We start from the raw sequence: 12,680 nt of genomic DNA on the forward strand, positions 1-12,680 counted from the left end.
TGAAGTGGTATGTGTATAACTACTTACACCACTGGGAATATATTTCAGTTATGTTAACAAAAAGTGCCTGTTGAGCGTACAGTAGATGTCTTAATCATTACATTTGAACAGGAGTATTTCTCCATAAAATCCTATGTGTTCAACTTTCTTGCCTCGGAGAACACGCCTGCGATCTTAGTTGTATGTGTGTTCGGAGAGGAAAAACATTACATGTTATTTGTGAGACGGTTTTATCCAAAGCGACTTACATACTCAATACTGTGGACAACCCCCACAGGAGCAATTTGGGGTGAAGTGTCTTGCCCAGAAACAACGACATGCAGTGGGGTTTGAACCTGTGCTCCCCTGATCTGAACACCAACGCACTAGTCCACTGCGCCACACACCTCCCAAAAACACTTTCTGATTTGTCAATTTTCTCATCACTGGGTTTTATAGCTTGTAAACAATCTCAGGAGAGCATAATCACAAATGATAATAAAATATGAGGTTAGAAGGACACAAAGTCTTCTGTGCATCAATAAGTGACGGATCTGAGCTCAGTGGGGTCTGCGTTTAATTGATCATTTCAAAGCTGATCAAGTTAACACTGCAGTAAAGAGGTCAGCATAAAGCCTGAAGGAGACACTGATCAAAGTAAGCAGATAAATAGCTCTTTTAGTTGAAAGATGTGCACTAAAAGCACGAGCGACAAACGTTAAGAGTATTTATCTCCGCTGTCTGTATTTTATTTATAGTCACATTATATTTAATCAAATGAGTAATTGCAAAGTGAATAGCAAGTACATTTGCATTGGGTCATATAGGAACATTTAATTGTAGGCATGAGTATGCACTAACTTCCTTAAAGCAGATGTGTGTCTGTTTAGTTGAGGTTTAACTCAGTCATTTTAATTATTTTGACTCGGATCTCACACGCCATAACATTTGAAAATTCGATTGAATGGTCCTTTAAAAAAAAAAAAATGTTCTCATCATCATTGAAAAATATATCGTGTTATTTTCTGTACCAGATAGGGAAGTCACATTCACCTTGATATAAAGTCATTTAATGGAAGAGGCAGATGTCATGTCGGAACACAGGTGCACTTTATTGAAATGGTTTAGTCAGTGTACAGGTTGCCTCCCCCGGCCTGGCATCCCATCATCAATGCCTGTCAGAACAATGCAGTTAACCAACATTTGGAATGACTCAAAAGAAAATAGAAAGATAAAAAAGAAATGTAAGTAACCAGATGCAACAGCTGAACCCTGTTTTTTTTTTTAAAAACCTAGTTAAACATTACGGTGTCCTTCATCGTTAAGAGTTTAAAATCTTGAGTCACGTGCCAAAATAACTGAAGCCAAGCTAAAGAGATGGTCGTCCAGGCTCTGGAGGGTCAGAGTCTTCACCACAGATGTTTCAGTGACTTAGTACTCCTCCCCTTCTTCTCCTTCGTCCCCCACGCTGTCGGTGCCCACCTCCTCATAATCCTTCCCCAGGGCAGCCATATCCTCTCTGGCCTCAGAGAACTCTCCCTCCTCCATCCCCTCTCCAACGTACCAGTGGACGAAGGCCCTCTTGGCGTACATCAGGTCGAACTTGTGGTCCAGGCGAGCCCAGGCCTCTGCGATGGCGGTGGTGTTGCTCAGCATGCACACGGCCCTCTGCACCTTGGCCAGGTCCCCTCCAGGAACCACGGTAGGGGGCTGGTAGTTGATGCCCACCTTGAAGCCAGTGGGACACCAGTCCACAAACTGGATGGTGCGCTTGGTTTTGATGGTGGCGATGGCAGAGTTGACATCTTTGGGCACCACATCACCACGGTACAGGAGGCAGCAGGCCATGTACTTGCCGTGGCGGGGTTCGCATTTCACCATCTGGTTGGCTGGCTCGAAACAGGCGTTGGTGATGTCAGCCACCGACAGCTGCTCGTGGTAGGCCTTCTCTGCGGTGATAACTGGGGCGTAAGTGGCCAGAGGGAAGTGGATACGAGGGTAAGGCAACAAGTTGGTCTGGAACTCAGTCAGATCCACATTCAAGGCACCATCGAAGCGCAGGGAGGCGGTGATGGAGGAGACGATCTGTCCAATCAGCCTGTTGAGGTTGGTGTAGGTAGGGCGCTCGATGTCCAGGTTCCTGCGGCAGATGTCGTAGATGGCCTCATTGTCCACCATGAAGGCACAGTCGGAGTGCTCCAGGGTGGTGTGGGTGGTCAGGATGGAGTTGTAGGGCTCCACCACAGCGGTGGACACCTGGGGGGCGGGGTAAACCGCAAACTCAAGCTTGGACTTCTTGCCGTAGTCGTCAGAGAGACGCTCCATCAGCAAGGAGGTGAAGCCAGAGCCGGTTCCCTCCTCCAAAGGAGTGGAAGATCAGGAAACCCTGGAGCCCTGTGCACTGGTCAGCCTGGAAATAAGGGATAATGGTTTTAAATGTTTTGCCATCAATCGAAATATGTTTTTATTTTAAAGGCTTCACTTGCAACATGTAATGAGATGAAGAGCTCACCAGTTTGCGAGTCCTGTCAAGCACCAGGTCGATGATCTCCTTGCCGACGGTGTAGTGACCGTGGGCGTAGTTGTTGGCTGCGTCCTCCTTACCGGTGATCAGCTGCTCGGGGTGGAAGAGCTGGCGGTAGGTTCCTGTACGGACTTCATCTGAGGAACAACACGGTACAGTCATGGGTATTGAACCAGAATAATCCAGAATATTTTAGATACACGTATATTCTACTGTAGATATTATATTTGCTGTTTATTGATTTTATTTTATTATTTATATATTTTAATGCCTGAACACACTGCTGCGGCAACAAAATAATTTCCCAATTTGGGTTCAATAAGCATCTATTTATCCGTCTGTCCTACCCGTCTTCTTCAAAAATATTATTTCACGTTTAAATACAAATATATGTATCCTTACCAATTACAGTGGGCTCCAGGTCCACAAAGACGGCTGTGGGGACGTGTTTGCCGGCTCCAGTCTCGCTGAAGAAGGTGTTGAAGGAGTCGTCTCCTCCTCCGATGGTCTTGTCACTCGGCATCTGACCGTCAGGCTGGATGCCGTGCTCCAGGCAGTAGAGCTCCCAGCAGGCATTGCCCATCTGGACTCCGGCCTGGCCGACATGCATAGAGATACACTCACGCTGTGGAGGAGAGACAAACGGTTACTTTTGAGCAGATTACATTTTCGAATTTGTAGTAAATAATTATGCACATTTACAGATATTTTACATGATATGAGTGACAACACGTGTTATAAGGGCTATTTTGCACAATAGGTGTGCCTTGAGATTTGTACTTGTCCTTTGGTGTGCCTTGGGCACAAAAAGTTTGGGAACCACTGCTCTAGATGATAGGAAAGGAGGTTTCAAACTTCCTTTATAACCTCCTTTAGCTTAGGAACCACTGGACCTCCCTCACCGAAAGGAGAGGAGAAAATGCTGCCCCACAATGCCTTGCAGTCGCAGCATTTGCCGTCACAACAGTCGGCCGTTCACGGAAACAAACGATTATGGCGGAGAAATAATATCATGAAAGTTACGGTGCTTATTAAGCTTTTTAAAACGTATGTGGTAAGTTGCCAAAGTGCTTTGTTTTGAACGTTCATCAGTATTATAATCAAAAAGAGAAATATGAACGTTAGTTTTTACTGAAATGATCAAATAAAGTCAACATTTCAGTCTTTACTGAGCTGTGTGGAGTTTGTTCAACTTTTAAAAGATGTTTGAATGGTGATATACACAGTGATAGATGTTAAGGACTAACGTTTATAATAAATACATTTGTATTGATTTTAAGATATTTTCATTCAATCATACGTGTTGGGACCATTTGTATTAATGTGGACCTTTTTTTATTTCAATTCCAACTTTGGTCATGAAGAATATGTTTCTCTGTTGTCCACGTTCATAAAGCATAAAGCAACAGCATCAGAGCACGGTGCAGAGTCTCTCGATGAGTTGACAATAGTCCCTCCTTCTTATTGAACATCCATGTTGTAGTCCGCTGTATAGAAACCTGTAGTTTCCATGGTTTCCCCACAGCAGCAGACGCACACAATGACGTCCGCTGGCGCATCATAAACACGTCAAATAGTGAAAGTGCAGTCGGATTCTCTAAAGTACCACAGTCTCTTCTCCTAAGTCCTTTTTGAATTCTCCTATCCACTATCCCTTAACGTTTCAGGAATAGACGATAGGGTTAGAACTTAGGAGCTGATTTTTGGACTATTAGACTGCAGCCCTAGTGACTTTGTGCCGAGTCACGTGTTCCTGTCTGCCCCTCCCAAAACGAGCAACATCTCTCCTCCCTGCTGCAAAGCCCTGCCTTTCTGTAACGTTCATGGACAGGTCGTTATCTGATGCATTCTTCTAGCTCGCCGGTGTCAGTACCAGATATGTTCGGGCTACCAGATATGTTCGGGTGTATTTCCGTCGCATCCGTCTTCCGTCATATACTCACCTCCCTCTGCTCCCAGCGCTCTGCTGCCACACACCGGCCGTCTGCGGAACTGCAGCCGGAGGAACTCGGGACAGCTTGTTATGTGTGGGGTGCTATGATGGGGTCCCATGTACTTGTGCACATAAATAATGTTTCTAATTATTTACAATTAAAATATATATATATTCTGCGTTACTTTAGCCAACACTTTTATCAGGCCACTAGATTAGATAATTACGAAATGTGTAGATAGAATACATATATTTCAGGTTGTTATTTTGTCATTATGTTTAATGTTTTATTTACCTTTTAGTATTTGTATATAGTATCTGAACTTTGGAGAGGAGTTGGGAGACACACGACACATCAAATCACATCTACAGATCAAGGCGAAGCGAATGGAAGTACTCCCATACTCCTAGCGTGAAAATGTTTGTGAAAACGTGTGCAAAGTCTCCGAAAATCCTAAAAATAAGCCCATATTTGAATTCATCATAAAAAAACACATCATTCAGTAAAAACAAGGCCCCACTGATCATCTACTCTCTGAGACGATTCCAGGGATGTCTGGCTTGAGTTTCGACCACCAGGGAAAGTGGACAAAAGTGCCCGAGATCAGCCTCTTAATTTACCCAGGGCCTAGTGCTTGGCTTTGGGCATGACAATTCAGGAAACTCCCCTGAGTATTTTATTATATATCTGAACTTTGGAGAGGAGTTGGGGGACACACGACACATCAAATCACATCTACAGATCAAGACGAAGCTAGTGGAAGTACTCCTAGCGTGTGAAAATGTTTGTGAAAAACGTGTGCAAAGTCTCCGAAAACGGAGCAGTGGCTGTGAAGCTAGCTTTGCTGCTAGCGGTTAGTTGTTATTGTTTGAAGTTGTTGCTATGGAAACAACATGACGGAGAAAAAATTAATATCTTCTACATATAATAACGGACAAAGTAAAGAATGAAGTGTAGGCTATGCCTGTTTGAAGTTGTTGATAAGGAGAAATGCCCAGATGTCGATACAGTATATTTGACTGTAGTTGAAAGCGATGAAAGTTCCGTTTTAACGGCCAATTTCAACCGTTATGATTTAAACTGCGCCAACTGTTTGGACTAAAGCTACCACAATTTAGGCACATAAACGGGATTTCAACGGCAAAAAATCTAATTACCGGTAGTTTTATTATTTATATAATTGTTTTGTTCGTCAGTACTCACCATTTTTGTACGATTTTTCACCCTGCTTCTTTCCGACACTGAAGAATCGGTTGTTTAAGGTTGTAGTGAAAAGGCGGCAAGGAGCTGCCTATATTTATAATTTTCTGAGGGGGCGGAGACACAGCGGCGGTTTAAATTTCTTTCTGGCGGGAGAAAAGAGAAGGTCCTCGCTGCGGAACGCGGAGGGGTCGGATAAAAGGCGGGGTCGGACGTCCGACCTCCTCCGCCCCATTCCGCGACCCCGCCTTGTGAGTCCACATTACACATCAGCTGTTTCCCTACCGCGAAGAAGAAGAAGAAGAAGAAGAAGAAGAAGAAAGAAGAAGAAGAAAGAAGAAAGAGAATAAGAAGAAGAAGAAAGAAGAAGAAGAAGAAGAAGAGAAGAAGAAGAAGAGAGAAGAAGAGAAGAAGAGAAGAAGAAGAAGAAGAAGAAGAAGAAGAAGAAGAAGAAGAAGAAGAAGAAGAAGAAGAAGAAGAAGAAGAAGAAGAAGAAGAAGAAGAAGAAGAAGAAGAACCATGTGCTCACCTAGTTGGTCTGTTTGTCCGCGTTATTACATTTGAAGACGATTATACATCATCATTATCATGGAAGGGAACGACCGAAGGTAATAAATTATGTATTATGCAACCCAGTAGACATTCGCTGCCAAGTTCCTACTTACGTTGTCTGTATGGCCGTACCAATAAGTTAGCGCAGCATGCTTGGTCTTGAAGTGTTCGTAAGAATCCATAGATGTAGAATATCTACATTGTTCATCTTGATGTGTTTTTAAATTCTTACAAACCAACTGAATCGATCTGCTTAAAGAAATAACAACATTTGATACATGTAGACTCTGATTTGAATGTATTCCATTTTGTGTTCTTCCTCAGACACCATACCATTCTTACTGAGGGAGAAGGACCTGTGCCCCTACAGTCTGCCGATTCACCTTTTTATCAGTGCCCATTCTGCTCTTATAAGACTGCAGAAAGGCATTTGGTGATTAACCACATACAAAATCATGCAACGGTGAAACATAAAGGTAAAAGCCAATGTTAGGGCATAACTTGAACAACAAACAAAATGCATGTGAACAGACAACATACATATGTATATATAGGTACTTTATTTATCCCAAAGGAAAGTGATGCACAAGCAAGGTAGAAAGATACATATTTAAAATACTAGTAAAGGGTAAAAGTAAACAAGTAGAAAACTGAGGTATTACCTTTATACTGGTGTACAGCAGAAATAGCCTTAAATATGCACTGTAAATATACTGCATCTATAAGCATATAAGCACTACATACATACATAGCTACCAAAAAGAGCTGCAAACTATTGTTAACTGTCAGCCACTGTCAGTTGCAGCACACAAAGGTTAAAGGTAGCATATAATAATGTTAAAATGTGCAACAAAAAAGAGGAGTAAAAGTAGCTATTTTTTTCGTTTTAGTTTTGGAAAGTAGCTCTCATCCTAAAAAAGGTTGGAGACTGTTATAGAACGATACATTTGACAATTTTAAGATTGAAAAATTAAGCTTAAGAGGAACAGGTGGGGCTTGAAAAGGCCCACCTGTTCAAAGTGGGGAATTACAGAAAAAGTTTGAGAACCACTGCTGTAGGAGAAGCACCCCTTTATAAGTAGTGCTATGGCGGCATCTCAGTGGTGCTCTGCAAAGAATATGGGAGATAAAGTCATCCTGCCACAAATTCTTTCCATGGCCGCACTGGACAGAGAAGCAGCTCTCCATAACCTTGGTGAAGCCAGCAACCTGCGGGACGAAGACAGCTGGACCCATTTATGTTCAGGTTCAAATTTGAGTCGGACTATTTAATGTTTTTTGAGCAGTGCATTAACAAAGAAAACCTTAAGGTTCATGCCTGTTTTGAAGAGCGCGGTTGAATGTTTGCATCAGCAAAGCCTTTCACTGTTGTATAGATTTTTTTTTTGTATACTTGGTTTGGTTTTTATATTTACTGTATTTGCTTTTTCCGTTCTGTTATCTTAATGATTGTTCTGTTATATGATAAATGTTGTAAATAATAAATACTTTTTCTATCATTCTATGAAATGCAGTGCAACGTATCATTTGAAATATATGGACTAGATATGAGTATGCACAGAACTAACTAAATGAATAATCAATTAAAACAAATATTAAATAATATACTTAAATACACTAATATATCAATTAAAACAAATATTAAATAATGAACTTAAATACACTAATAGAAAATATGACTTTTTATACCACATATTTAAATACATTCATGCATTTAATTAGTATGAAGTTTTTAAATTATATTTAGTCGAGTGCAGATTTGTATTTGTACTTATTGTAGTTGTCCAGCAGATGATGCTGTTTGTGTCATTAGGATATCCATACACCCCGCCCATTGGACGTCCAGCCCCGCCCACATCCGCCCCCGCCCCATTCCATTCACTCTTGTAGTTGTCCAGCAGATGATGCTGTTTGTGTCATTAGGATATCCATACACCCCGCCCATCGGACGTCCAGCCCCGCCCACATCCGACCCCGCCCCATTCCGCAGCCTATAGCGAGCAAACGCTGGGCAGAGGTGCATTCAGGCACGGCTCGAAATATTCCAACCCTACACGTTAGCTGTGTCATCTAAAATAACTGTTTTTAATTTTCGTTCTATTGAACTTCCAGAAACGTTTGAATTACAATTCATTATGTCAAACCTTGGAAAGTATCTAGATATCCCTGCCCTAATGCCAAAGTAACTGGCAACTGAATATGTGTCGCCGTTTGATGTCTATGTCTTGACCGCTGCGTAAAAAGGAGGGTTTCTGCCCCGTTACTTCTGCGCTGTTTTTCATGTCCCAGTTCGAAAAGCAAACTGCATGCAGTTTGCTTTTCGGCCCAACGGTATACAGTTAAATCGACCGGACTTCTTTCTGAAGATGTGAGCGTCCTTAACAACGGTCAATAAGTCCTTGACAGCGGTCTGTCTGTTCGGTAACGGTATTAACAACGTGTCACGTGTTCTGAATTGACCAATCAGAATCGAGTATTCAACTAAGCCATGTAATAAGGTATGTTATTGGTTATGGCCATATTCTTATGATTATTTAAATGTATACAGTTCTGTTTCATATGGGTGTTTCCATAGATCTAGTCTCTTTATTTCCCCCTCAAAATGCACCAGATTGATGCATTTAACTCCAACATTTAACACACAAATCTTACCGGGGGAGCATGCCCCCGGACCCCCCTAGAGGATTTGAGGTCCACCTCCACTTAAAATATGTGCACATGGATAGGTTCCTAAATAGATTTTCACATTTTTTTTAAATAGTGATCCATGTCCATATGTTTATTTTTGGGTAGTAGATTTAAACTATAGGCTATCACTATGGGCAGCAACGCTGTAAATATTGACAAATAAATCCAGCAATATGGCACAAAAACAATGGTAGTGGCCTGGCTGGGTGTATAACTCCCGGCCTGACAAATTGTCCCAGTCCGGCCCTGATCCATGGTCTGTAGTTCCTTTATAGCATAACGTTAGCATTTTGCTTCTGGCCATTAGATTTATGATTCGAAAATTATAAAAGTAGGGTAGATATGTGGAGATTATCCGGCTGAACAAAACGTGCATTTATCAAGCAGGTTCGTTTTCCACAGATCTTATTTCGAGCTATTTTCCAAAATCCTATGTAGAAATCCCATTGACTCTGAGACGAGGGAACCAATAGTTGTAAAATGCTAACTCACTTCCGGGTTGTAGGACTCATCACTGCACTATATCTCCGGTCAAGTAAAGCTAATATGTGTTTAGCTAGCTCGTGCTTTAAAAATATATGTAACTACAACTGATTTACTTGCAATAAACATTAAAATATTGAAGGCATGCGGTGCAGCACATTACCTGCTTGGCGAAGTCAGACGTAGGCTGCTTCTCAGGTCGATTAAATGAAATCCTTGCTTCTAGTGATGTTACGTATTGCGCCGAGGCTTCGGAGCGTGTGTCGAGTAATCCCCGAAGCTTTTTGTGAAGCATGTATCGAGGCTTGTATCGTTTTGGGCCAGTGACGTCATCGATGACAAACGAAGCCTCGCTGCCTGTCGATACCACGTGACTGCATCAGGAAGCGATTCAGATCGGTTGAACCGTTGAACCACAACGCTCATAATACCTATGGACAGTGCTTGAATTGGAATGAAAAAGGTGCCAGTACTCTAAAATCAGCAACTTTTTCAAGTCAATTTTATATATACAGCCCACAAACAAGAATTTGGCTACTATAATGCTGGTGGGTTTGTCTCTTTACTACTGTATATTTTAGAAAGGTTCACTGTACTTAACATTTTTTATGATAGGCAGCGGATATGGTTAAAGCTCAGTAAGGTCAATATTAACTGAAAATATAGCAATCAAAGTCTAGATCTTCTGCTGAAGACACATGAAGCAGAGACCTTTCAGGTGAGAGCCCCTCTGGTGGTGTTCAACATTAATGACAAGGAAACAAAGCTCTGGTCAGAAGCATTTTTTATAAAAAGCTTTAACAAAATTAAGTATTTCTGTACATTTTGAATGCAATCTAACTTTCCAACTCAGAAAACGAAAAAGTGCCAAAAGTCTTCTCACATGGCTGAGCTGCTTTGCAATATACTTCACCACTGAAGAATACAAATATGTATAAAGTAAACTATGATGCAATCTAACTTTCCAACTCAGAAAAATGATAAAGAGCATGAACAAAGAACATGTAAAAACAAATGCAAAATTTGCACAATCTAAAATGAGAAACTGTAACTGCAAGTAACAAAGTCTGAGCCATGGTAAAGAGTTACATTGAACACCAAGCTGATCAGATAACTCCCTGGTTGGTCTGAAGTCCTTCTATCTCCAGGATCTGTACAAATCGGCACATTATGCCAAAAGTCTTCTCACTGGGTGAGCTGCTTTGCAATATACTTCACATTGTTAGAAAAGGCTCCAGAAGGCCTTGGGGACATCAGTATCAGGGGCTGGAGCTGGACAGGCTCTTTCATCAGCACTTCTCCTTCCCTTTGCCAGCCAGGACCTCACATACTGTTCCGGATTGAACTGTCCTAGTGATGGTCCATTACATTTAATGAAAACCAGGCTGGACAGTCGGCTGACAGAGAGAGCATTCCTTTTTGCAGTAAGGATATCGTTCATGCAGCTGAATGCCCGCTCACACTCACTAGTGGAGACAGCGATGGTTCGGACTGCTTTCAGTAGAGGCTCCATGGCAGCAGGTGTAAGGGATGCCCTGGTTTCCTTGTATTCGCGAAAGCCCTGAACAGTCTCTCTTCTGTCCACTTTCAGCACTTCGCACAAACGTAGCACCTCTACGTCCCCATACTGTACGTCTAACTCCTCTTCAGGCCAACTTCCAGGATGGATAACTTTCATGTCCTGGATTAGCTGATTGTCCCGGGCCTCCCTGCCATGTAATGGGATTTATCTTGTGCTGACATGAGAGGAGGTTGTGGAAGTCATTCTGTGTCTCAGATTCTCTACCATACTGCGGAAAAACTGACCTGCATGAATCTGTACAAGCCTGCCATTCTCACGCAGGGCAACACCCTTGAAGGACTTCTCAGCTAGAGCTGTATGAACTGTAGTCATGTGTGGGCCAGGCATGGTGACCATGGATTCAAAAACTCGTATTTCTCGAGTTAAGAGCCTATCTGCTGTAGGCAGTGTCATCTCTCTTTTTTGGAGTTGCCGAGAGAGGTCGCTGAGCTCTGTGAGCGCATCGTACATCAGTCCCAGATTGCTGACAAACGTTGCAGATGTGAGCACATCATCCAGGCCCTTGTACTTTGCTCTGTCTCTGGAATCCCTGCTCGTGTCGTTTGCAGCATTTGTGAAGTGATCATGAAGCACTCGGTAGTTTTCCCAGACTGCTCTGACGCTCCTTTCACTTGAAGCCACCCAGCGGATGGACAAAACACGCCCTATCACCAGGAGACGCTGTCCGACTGCTTGCACACACTGCGCTAACTGCCTCTGATTTTTGGGGGAGGCATGGAACAAGGAATAGAGTTTGTCAAAAAAGATCTGGAAATGATTGAGCCCTGAGACCTCCTTGACCACATCCCCAACTGCCAGCTCTAGACGATGATTGGAGCAGTGCCACACAAACAGGCTTGGGAATTTACTACACAACTGGGTAGCAACGCCTGTTCTCTTCCCTAGCATGACTGAAGCCCCATCACATGCAAGAAACGAAACACTGACCTAAAAAGTCCTCGTTAAAATCTCTTCCAAGACACTCCATTAACGCCTTTGTGATGTCATCAGCCGTTGTTCCATCCAACTCGATCAGCTCCCAAAAAAACGTTTCGGGCTCAGCATCAGCTAATGCTGAGCGTAGACACACAACAAGCACCGTTTTACCACTAATAGTGGTAGATTCATCGACCAAAACACAGAGTTTTCTTTGGTTTTCTGTAATGTCTTTTGCCATTTTTTTCTTCAGCTCATGAGCTATGTGGTCGATGATTTCGCCACAGGTTTTATTGGAGTGCAAAACCCTGCCCACGTTCAGCCCATTCAGTTTCTGTACATTCAAATCAATTGGCATGTCTGTGAATGGCCGGCTATGTTTGCCAATTTTATATGCCGTTCGAAAAACTCTGATAGTGGTGTCTAATTCAGATGTATGCATAGACTGCACTTGATGTTGAATAGTTTCACGTGAAGCAGATGTAAGGATGTCAGCAGCTTTTACATGGGCTTGTGATTCTTTATGTTCTTTGATTTTTTTTCTCAGGCTAGCTTGTTGTTTGCCCTTGTCAACACCGAAATGAGACACTGCACACTCACCCCATTCAGTTGACAGTTTCAGTCCTTGTCCAGTGTGTATTCCCAAAGATTTGACATCTCTGCATATCCGACATCCTAGCTTCTTATCTTTAAGAAGGAGCCATGCATTGGTCTTGCAAAAATATTGCACCTGGTCCGTTGTCCAGTAGTCACGTGCATCGCTTTGCCCGGTGTTGGTGGTGGCAGTTGAGCCAGCAGCAGCTAACGTTAGAGGCTCTGGAGG

General features: G+C 42.6%; 1 long non-coding RNA gene and 1 pseudogene across 1 annotated transcript; one reads left to right on the forward strand and one right to left on the reverse strand.

The window, feature by feature from the left end:
* Window positions 1-1,027: 1,027 nt before the first annotated feature.
* Window positions 1,028-9,766, reverse strand: LOC117541457 (annotated as a pseudogene).
* LOC117541458 lies at window positions 6,077-6,800 on the forward strand. The gene is made up of 2 exons (XR_004568316.1): window positions 6,077-6,245; window positions 6,514-6,800. It is a non-coding gene; the product is annotated as an uncharacterized LOC117541458 (long non-coding RNA).
* Window positions 9,767-12,680: the final 2,914 nt, after the last annotated feature.

Source organism: Gymnodraco acuticeps, unplaced genomic scaffold, assembly GCF_902827175.1.
Source record: "Gymnodraco acuticeps unplaced genomic scaffold, fGymAcu1.1, whole genome shotgun sequence".
Taxonomy (NCBI): domain Eukaryota; kingdom Metazoa; phylum Chordata; class Actinopteri; order Perciformes; family Bathydraconidae; genus Gymnodraco; species Gymnodraco acuticeps.